The following is a 10,376-nucleotide window of genomic DNA, read 5'->3' as shown; positions in this document are numbered from 1 at the left end:
TTATTTATTTTATTTATTTAGAGTAATAACTAAATTTTTTATAACTGTAGTACAATTATCTTTAAACTATTAGTATTATTAGTATATTTTTAAAATTATTGACATATTATTAATATATATAATAAGCAATAGTAAATTTTTTTGTATTTATCATTTAAAAAATTTATAATTTTAACATTGTCTTTATTCTATTTTTTTTCCATACCTAATGACTATTGACTACGATCCTATCAATAGTATTACCTATAGAAGATAATACAAAGAGAAAGTATGGAAAATAAAGACAAGAATGATAAGGCTATAGAAAGTCTCATCCAAGTTTGACAAGAACAAGACGATTTACATAGAAATAGTTCTAATAGATGATAAGATTAGTTGATTTATTTATTAAATTTTTTCAAGTAATGTTAAGTTTAATTTATAAATAGAGTTTAATTTTGATGCACTGACAGTGTAAAGCATTTTACACAGTCGTGCAATCACATCCGTTCTCTTGGATGACCATTTACGCGGTCAATATAAAAGGTATTTATTTTTATTGATGTGTCATTACGTAATTAGATGCACATGTAAAACTACTTTACACTGTCAGTGCATCAAAATTAAATTCTTATAAATATTTGTAGTTCATATTTTAACTTAATTTTATAAGTATACCAGCCATTTCACAAGTCAAAGACAATTCTTTCTAATAGTTTTGTAAATGCTAATAGCTTTTATATTTAATTTATTTTGCAGTACGATAAAATTCATTGTTCAATCAAGAGTTATTTGACAAAAATATTCGAGAATGATTTGGTAGAAAGGAAGGTCTATGTCTTCTCAAATTTTGAAATTGAGAAATCAAGCAGAATATATCTTCTGACTGTACACACGTGCACAATATCTTTTAAGAAGGAGTCACGTATAGTACATATATACGGTCGATGATCGTAAAATTTGGGATAATCATTTTAATTTGCTTGCCCATGTTGATATATGGACTGGAAAAGAAAACTTATATCATGATCAAAAATAGAGGAAAGTGACCAATACATTATGATTAATCTTCATGATTTGTAATATATAAAATTTTAATATAAATATTTCTTTTGGTAATAATTATGTGTTGTGGTGCAAATTTTTTTTTCTTTACGTATTACTATTTATTCTTTTAATTCTCGCTTTCATTCAAAAATGAGAAAAAAATAAGATGTACACTATGAGATCAATTTACAATCCAATTACTTGATCATCTATGTGATCACCAAATAACCGAATACATAATTATTCTCTAATAATTTATAAAATTTAACAAAAACATTGCTAAACATATTGGTTTCGCATTTATTTATATATTTTATTTATTTATGTTATATTTATAATTATATTCTATCTATTTTTATCAATATATTTTTTAAAAAATACCGTTAGTGTTAGCACATAAAGTATTAAATATATATTTTTTAAAATACCGTTAGTGTTAGCACATGGTATATTAAATAAATTAAATAATAGAGACACGTAATTATTTTTTTCAGCCAAGATTCAGGAAAATACTATAATTTAGACTTGCAATATCAATATATTATTATATCAAAGAAATTTTTTTAAATCATAATTGTAATATATTATTGAAATCATAATTTAAATATTTTAAACGGGATAAATTCATTTAGAAAATTTATAATTTAAATATAATTTTTATACATTTAATAATTACTTTTGAGTTAATACATTTAATATTATATTTAAAAAAACATGAACAATATATATTATATTATTTATTAATTAAATTATTATAATTTAAATTAATTTTAATAGAATAATTTAAAATTATAATTTTAATTTTATACGTATATAGAACGGGTTATTACACTTGTTATGTGTATAATAATAAAGTATTCATCACTCAAATAAAGCTGCTCCATCAACTGATAGGCGTCGCAAAGATTCTAAAGAGCAGAGGAATTTCTATAAACTAACATCTTTTTCGTAGAGTGCATTAAATTTAAAATTTAAAATAAAAATATTTATGATAAAACAAAAAAAATAGTAAACAATAACTCAAATAAATATATTATGTAAAAATTATAATACTTTTAAAAATCATTAATCAAAATATACAAGATGAAAAAATTAATACAAATTAAAACAAAATTAATTTATTTATTTTAATCAAATCAAATAATTAATATAAGAGAAATATTAGAGGGTCATCGTAATTTATTATTTTTTGTATACAGTTAACTATCAATATTTAAAAATATTGGCTAAAGTATATTGTTAAATTAATAGACTAAAGGAATGAGGCTGATGGACAAAAGTGATGAAAAAATAAATTCTAATAATCTTCTAATAATTTTTTTAATATAATTAATTAGTTATAGTTAATATAGTCAAATAAAATATTACATAATTTGATCTTTATTTCAATCATATTAAATCAATACATGGTTAATTATAAGGAAAAGTTTAGGAATCAGCAAATTTGTTAAAATTTGGTCAGCACTTAGCTAGCAAAATAAAAATGAGTAATTCTCTACTATTAGATGAAATCTCACACCATTAAATACACTATTGATGGTTAATTGATGGCTACAACTCATAAATCTACTGGCCCCTAGCACTCTTCTAATTATAATATTTTTAAAAACTACTAATCAAAATATATAAGACAAAAAATTAATACAAATTTATAGAAAATCAATTTTTATTTATTTTAGTCAAATCAAATAATTAATGTAATTAATGAATTATAATTAATGTGATCAAATAAAATATTGAATAATTTAATATTTATCTTAATCAAATCAAATAAATGATTAATTAATTAATATATTTAAATGAATCAAATTAAAAAAAATCACAAAACACCTTCAAGAACATATTACGACAGCTATGCTATTAATTGAAAAAAATTGATTTTAATAATATATTATAGTCAAATCAAATAATTAATATAATTAATTAGATAGTTATAATTAATGCAGTTAAACAAAATATTAAATAAGTTGATATTTATCTCAATCAAATTAAATAAATGATTAATTATTATAACACTTTAAAAACCATAAATAAATACATAAGACAAAAAATTAATATAAATTAAAACAAAATAAATTTAATTAGTCTAGTCAAATCAAGTCATCAATGTAATTTATTAGTTATAATTAATATGGTCAAATAAAATATTAAATAATTTAATATTTATCTCAATCAAATTAATTATCATATTTAAATGAATCAGATAAAATAAATGAGGAAACATCTTCAATAACATGTCATATCAGTTGTAACACCTTACTACAAAGAGTCTTATGCTTAAGTCGTAGAATAGAGGTAGTATGGTATTACGGACCTCTAATCAGAAAATATTTACATATAGTAGTGGAAAAATGTAATATACTAGGAGTCTTAAAAAACGGGTAAAGCAAAAACACAAAATAAAAAGCACAATACTCAGAGAACGGAATTACTTGCGTGTTAAGAAACCTAAAGGTTAAAGATATGAATAAGCGAAAGAGTGAAAAAAGGGTCAAGAATACAGAAAAACTAGCTCCTGACTCAGCCTGCGAAACCAAGGCTGGCCGAAGAATATATACATACATATACAAGTATCCCAAAATGCCCAAAATATAGAAATAGAATCCTAACTCTCCTGTAACCTCTATGAGGAACAAAATAATCGAGTTTCTTGGAGAGAAAACTAAGTAACTAAGTACATATATACATAAGCTGATAAACCAAAATATCCCAGGGACTACTCCGCTTCAGGAATCCAGACGCCTAACGAGGAGCCTCTCGACCTGTATCTAAAAACAACAACACAGTATGGGGTGAGAACCAGGGGTTTTCAGCATAGTAAAGGTGACACGCATATAATATATAAGGTATTGGGAATGCCATAGGCAATCCTAGAACTCCAACATACAGTTATAAAATTAAACTCTAAGCAGAAGCCATAAAAGGGGTAGGTGACTTAGGTACCCTAAACTTACTTACTTTAAACCTATCATTAACACCTAACTAATCCACCCTTCCTCCGCCCCTCTATCATCCATGATTCAGTAGAGACAAGCAACCAAACAAGTTCACGCACAAGTAGAAAACAGATAGTGCAAGTAGCAAATATAACAGGTAGCATGATATGTATTCAGTTAGGCAATCCCAGGTAATGCATAGTAGACAAAACAAGCAGCTCTTCCTCCGCTCCTCCATCATCCATGATTCAGCAGAGACAAGCAATCAAACAAGTTCACGCACAAGTAGGAAACAGATAGTGCAAGTAGCAAATATAACAGGTAGCATGATATGTATTCAGTTAGGCAATCCCAGGTAATGCATAGTAGACAAAACAAGCAAATGCACATCATGTATGCCTGTTCTATGGCTGATGAGGCTCATCTGTTGATTATCCAGCCAACCCGACAAGTCCAAAAACTTTAGATTATCCCCCGTCGCGCATCCCCATGAGTCTATGTATAGATTTCACATTCATTCATTATTTATACAATCATTTATTCATAATTTCACTCAATGAGGGATATCCATTACCGGAAATTTATATGTGTCCGGTCACCCTTACGACGTAGGGTCAACAGAGTATCGAGTTTCAACCTAGAACACGTGGTGGCAAGCCACGGTTCTGTTACCCAAGGAAACTCGTATCTCAGATATCATCATTTCGTAAGCCGATTAATATTTATAACCGTTTTATATTCATTCATCAAATCCATGGCATCACAACTTCATTTAACCTCCATATCACTTTCTTATAACTCATCATGTTTACCTCTTTCTTCTTTCCCAAACTACCTCAAATTCCTAACTTCTGCTAATTACTAAGCTTACTAGTAAAATCTAAGGTTAACAGGGCAAAAATATAGGTTTAGGGGTTCGAAATCATGTTTAGATCATAAAAATACAGGTGCTGAAAAACAGAGTGTGTGCGTGCGCACATCTTAACAAGAAAGCAGAATGTGTGCAAGCGCCTTACCTATGCGAGCGCCACCAGCAGAAAGCATATCCTGGTGCGTGTGTGCGCACAAGAGCGTGCGTACGAACACTTTCTGAAAAACAGCAGGTGTGCATGCGTACAAAGACGTGCGTACGCACAGGTAAAATTTCTGCTACTGTTGGGTGCGTGCGCACAACAGTGTCTGTGGGCACACACCAAAAAACTTGATTCTGCTGCAACTTTTAAAATTTCAGTTTTTTGCATTGAATTTCCGGCGTTCATAACTTTCTCTACAGAATTTAATTTTCCGCAAACCTTATATCATTCTCAAGCTTATAAAATATTCTTTAATTTAAAATAAACCTCATTTTCATCCAAAATTTAAGGAGCAAGTTATGGAGTACCAAAGTTCATCAAAAATCAAGTTTTACCAAATTATACCAAACTCCCCATTTTTACCCAAAATCACATTTTCTTACCAAAACTCATTCTCACTCAACTCAACATACCATAACCATTAATACAACTTACCCATAGCAATAGCACAATAATTCTTGCACCCCTATCACCTCCTTAGCTTAATAACATCTCATTTCAATCCAACTTACAAGTTTTAATCACAACTAACATATTATTCCATATACACATATTGTCATTATCACCCTGACCCAACACTAAGACCCAAGTCTAAATAAAAGACCCAATCCAAAGATTAGACTTCACTCGACACTGACCTTCTCAGAAGAAGTCAGATCCTACACAGACTTGCTCTAAGAAAGTCGGGTCGAAGATTAGCTGGTAGATAACCCTTATTCCAATAAGTAACTGCCCCCAAAATCTCTCAATCCACTTTCAGGAGCCATATCTCAACTTTTCTAAAATAAAAAGAGTGGTTATCTACCTAAAAAGATGGAACTACTCCAACGGTGGTTATTGGATCACCACTGTAAATACACTGACATCCCTCAGGTATCTCTAAGTTCCAATACTCTAAAAACCTGCTAAAACCCTTTGCTAACTTATGCATTGGAGTGTCTTTGCAGGTACCACCTCTTTATTCCTTCACAGACACAAGTCAGACGGCAGCTCTCAAACGCGAATCTAGTCGGAGATCACCTCCATCAAACGCGTGGGCTAGTTTCACAAGCCCAACCCACTAATTTCAAGTTACCCACGTAACAATATATATGATATTTTAGGTATTAATTATTATTATTTATTAACTTATTTTAGGTATTTAATTATTAAAATATTAGATATTAATTATATTCTGTTTACCGTGTTAAGACTTTAGACATAATCTCAATTTAATTTTGGACAATGTCAGAACCAAATGTATATAATATTAAATTATATATATATATAATTTATTATTTTTTTATCATATGACATATTTATTATTATATTTTAAATTTAGAGTTTTTTTTATCTAACATTGCAGTGAAAGAATGACAAGCAAAAAAAATAAGAAAAAAATATGAGAATATTCTAAATATAATTACCATTAATCTTTTTTTCTTTGGTTTTTAAATATATTATTTATTTTATTTATTTAGATTAATAACTAAATTTATTATAACTATAGTAAAATTATCTTTAAACTATTAGTATTATTAGTAAATTTTTAAAATTATTGACATATTATTAGTATATATAATAAGCAATAGTAAGTTTCTTTTCATGTTTATCATTAAAAAAATTTATAATTTTTATATAGTCTTTATTCTATTTTTTTTTCATACCTAATGACTATTGATTACGTTCCTATCAATAGTATCACCTATAGTAGATTATACGAAGAGAAAGTATGAAAAATAAAAACAAGAATTATATATAACGCTATAGAAAGTTCCATTCAAATTTAACAAGAGTAAGACAGTTTACATAAAAATAGTTATAATAGATGATAAGATTAGTTGATTCATTTACTAATTTTTTTAAGTAATGCTAAGTTCAATTTATAAATAGAGTTTAATTTTGATGCACTGACAGCATAAAGCGTTTTATACAGTCGTACAATCATATCTGTTCTTTTGAATGACCATTCACGCGGTCAATGTAAAAGGTATTTATTTTTATTGATGTGTCATTACGTAATTGGATGCACGTGTAGAACTACTTTACACTGTCAGTGCATCAAAATTAAATTCTTATAAATATTTGTAGTTCATATTTTAAGTTAATTTTATAATTATAAGTACACAATTTTACAAGTCAAAGAGAATTCTTTTTAATAATAACTTTGTAAATGCTAATAACTTTTATATTTACTTTATTTTGCAATACAATAAAATTCATTGTTCAATCAAGAATTATTTGACAAAAATATTTGAGAATGAATTGGCCGGTATAAAGGAAGGTCTATGTCTTCTCAAATTTTGAAATTGAGAAATCAAGCGAAATATATCTTCTAATTGTACACACGTGCAAAATATTTTTTAAGATGAAGTCATATATAGTACGTACGGTCGATGATAGTAAAATTTTGGATAATCATTTTAATTTGCTTGCCCATGCTGATATATTGAAACAAACAAATGAACGATTCTACTTATTTGGTACGTAATTAATTTATATTAACCCACACAATATTATTTTCCTTTTGATTATAAATTTTGCTAAAAAATGGTATAATAGCATCATTTTATCGATAACAAAAATTTTAACAGTTTATTTATAAAAATATTTAAAATTTTATTGTGACTTTTTTTAAAAGTATATCCTTTTATTAATATACTATTGTTAGTTTTATTGTTTAATATAAAATAAATCGGTAAATTCTTTTTATTTTATACACGTACGAAGTTATAATTTCTTATATTATTCACTTATTTGTCCTTAATTTGGTACTTTTAATTCAATTTTTTTTTGTTCAATTAGATGTTATTGAAATTCTTGACTAGAAAAGAAAAACTTATATCATGGTCAAAAATAGAGAGAAGTGACTAGTACATTGTGATTGATCTTCATGATTTGCAGTATGTAAAATTTTAATATGAATATTTCTTTTGATAATAATTATGTGTTGTAGTGCACTTTTTTTTCTTTATGTATTACTACTTACTTTCTTAATTCTTGCTTTCATTCAAAAATGAGAAAAAAATAAGATGTACACTATTGGTTTCGCATTTATTTATATATTTTATTTATTTATGTTATATTTGTAATTATATTATATCTATTTTTATCAATATATTTTTTAAAAAAATACCGTTAATGTTAACACATGGTGTATTAAATAAATTAAATAATAGAAACACATAACTATTTTCTTTTCAGTCAAGATTCAATAAAATACTGTAATTTAAATATATTAATAGTAAAGTGAAAAAAATGTAATATTATATCAAAGAAATTTTTTTAAATCATAATTATAATTTATGATTGAAATTATAATTTAAATATTTTAAACAGGATAATTTTATTTAGAGAATTCATAATTCAAATATAATTTTTATACACTTAATAAATAGCTATATTTGAGTTAATACATTTAATATTATATTTAAAAAACACAAACAACGCATATTATATTATTTATTAATTAATTAAATTATTATAATTTAAATTAATTTTAATAAAATAATTTAAAATTTTAATTTTAATTTTATCACATACATATCCCGGCTTATTACACTTTTTATTTGAAGAATAATGGATAAAACTTTTATCCACAATATACTATAGGAACCACATACAAAATTATTTGATTGAGATTTAGTATGATTCAAAATATATCTTATTAAGATTTGGTATGATTTTAGACATGATACATTGTTTCCTCTTTCAATTTCCTATTATCTACAAATTTTGTTGCAAAATTGGCCAACACAGCACATCTTTTTTTCTTACTCCTCCGACGATCCTTTGCGCCACCATGTTATGTCGTTCACAGTGGCGGCCTTGATATGAAAGTACAGGAAACTTCACATGAAAATATATAATATTTCGTATAAGGTGAAAATTTATGTGCAGTTAATTTTACATGAAATTAATAGTTGAGAGTTATTAAATGATTTGATAGGTTTGACTAAATTATCATTTAACGATTCTCTTTTATCAATTTCAACTTCAAATAAAATTAGGGGCCTGCTACACATACAAGTAAAAAGGCCGTACAAGTTTTACAAGTTATCAGCCCAAACTTCATTAACACGCGCATTAACTCATTTTGAATGGAGCGTAATTACACGCGCCCCACTCAAACGGTTCCTCTTCGTCTTCTTCTTCCTCTTCCTCTTCCTCTTCCTCTTCTTCTTCGTTTTTTTTTTCGATTTTCATGGTTTCTGAAATTCTTCTTTTTCTTCTTGCTGTACGTTCTTCTTCCTCTTACTCTTCTTCTTCTCCTTTTCTTTCGTTTCTGCACGTTCTTCTTCCTCGTTTTCCTCCTCTTCTTTTTCTTCATTTACGTCTTTTCTCGTTTTTTATATCTATGGGTGTATTTTTCATTTCAGAAAAAATGGCAAGCATTACAGAAATACACCCAAACGATTACATAAAATACACCCAAGAGATTACAGAAATACACCCAAACGATTACATAAAATACACCCAAGAGATTACAGAAATACACCCAAACGATTACATAAAATACACCCAAGAGATTACAGAAATACACCCAAACGATTACATAAAATACACCCAAGAGATTACAGAAATACACCCAAACGATTACATAAAATACACCCAAGAGATTACAGAAATACACCCAAACGGTTACAGGAATTCACCACACCCAAAATCATGCATAATTCAGAACTCTTTCTCTTTCTCCTCTCATCTTCTGCTACTTCTTCTTCTTCAAAAACGATTTCAGAGCTTGATGTCAAAAAACAATAGAAATCGAGAATAACGAAAAAAGAAAATAGAGAGAAAAGCACGTAAATGAAGAAGGAGAAAGAGAAGGCAAGAAACAAAAGGAAAGAAGAAGAAGAAGAAGAAGAGGAAGAAGAACGTGCAGCAAGAAGAAGAAGAAGGTGAAATGAAAACGTGCCGTAACAGTATGTGGAGGAACTAACGTCAACGACGAAGAACAAACCAGTGAGAAAGGAGGAGAAAAGAACGATCGAAAAAGAAGGAGAAGAAGAAGGGATGTAGCGCGTGTAAGAAATGTAGCACTTGCAGCAAATTTTGGGGGTTAGAGTTTAATTGACTTGTAATACTTACAAGCCCTAATCGCTTGTACGCAGAGTTTTTCTCATAAAATTAACTGTACTTAAATTTTCACCTTCGTATAAAGTATATAAAAATGTAAAAATTTACGTGAAATATATAGTTAAAAATTATTAGATAATTTAACAAATTTAACTAAATTATTATTAATAATTATCAACTTCATATAAAAATAACTAATTGCATATGAATTTTTACTATATCAAAAACCCTAAACCTTATAATAAATTAGCGTATTATAAGAAGCCATGGGCTATAATTTGGG

The sequence above is a fragment of the Arachis duranensis genome, chromosome 4 (assembly GCF_000817695.3).
Source record: "Arachis duranensis cultivar V14167 chromosome 4, aradu.V14167.gnm2.J7QH, whole genome shotgun sequence".
In the NCBI taxonomy this organism is placed as follows: Eukaryota; Viridiplantae; Streptophyta; class Magnoliopsida; order Fabales; family Fabaceae; genus Arachis; species Arachis duranensis.
The sequence above is the reverse complement of the archived record's forward strand: the minus strand, read 5'-3'. Positions refer to the sequence as shown.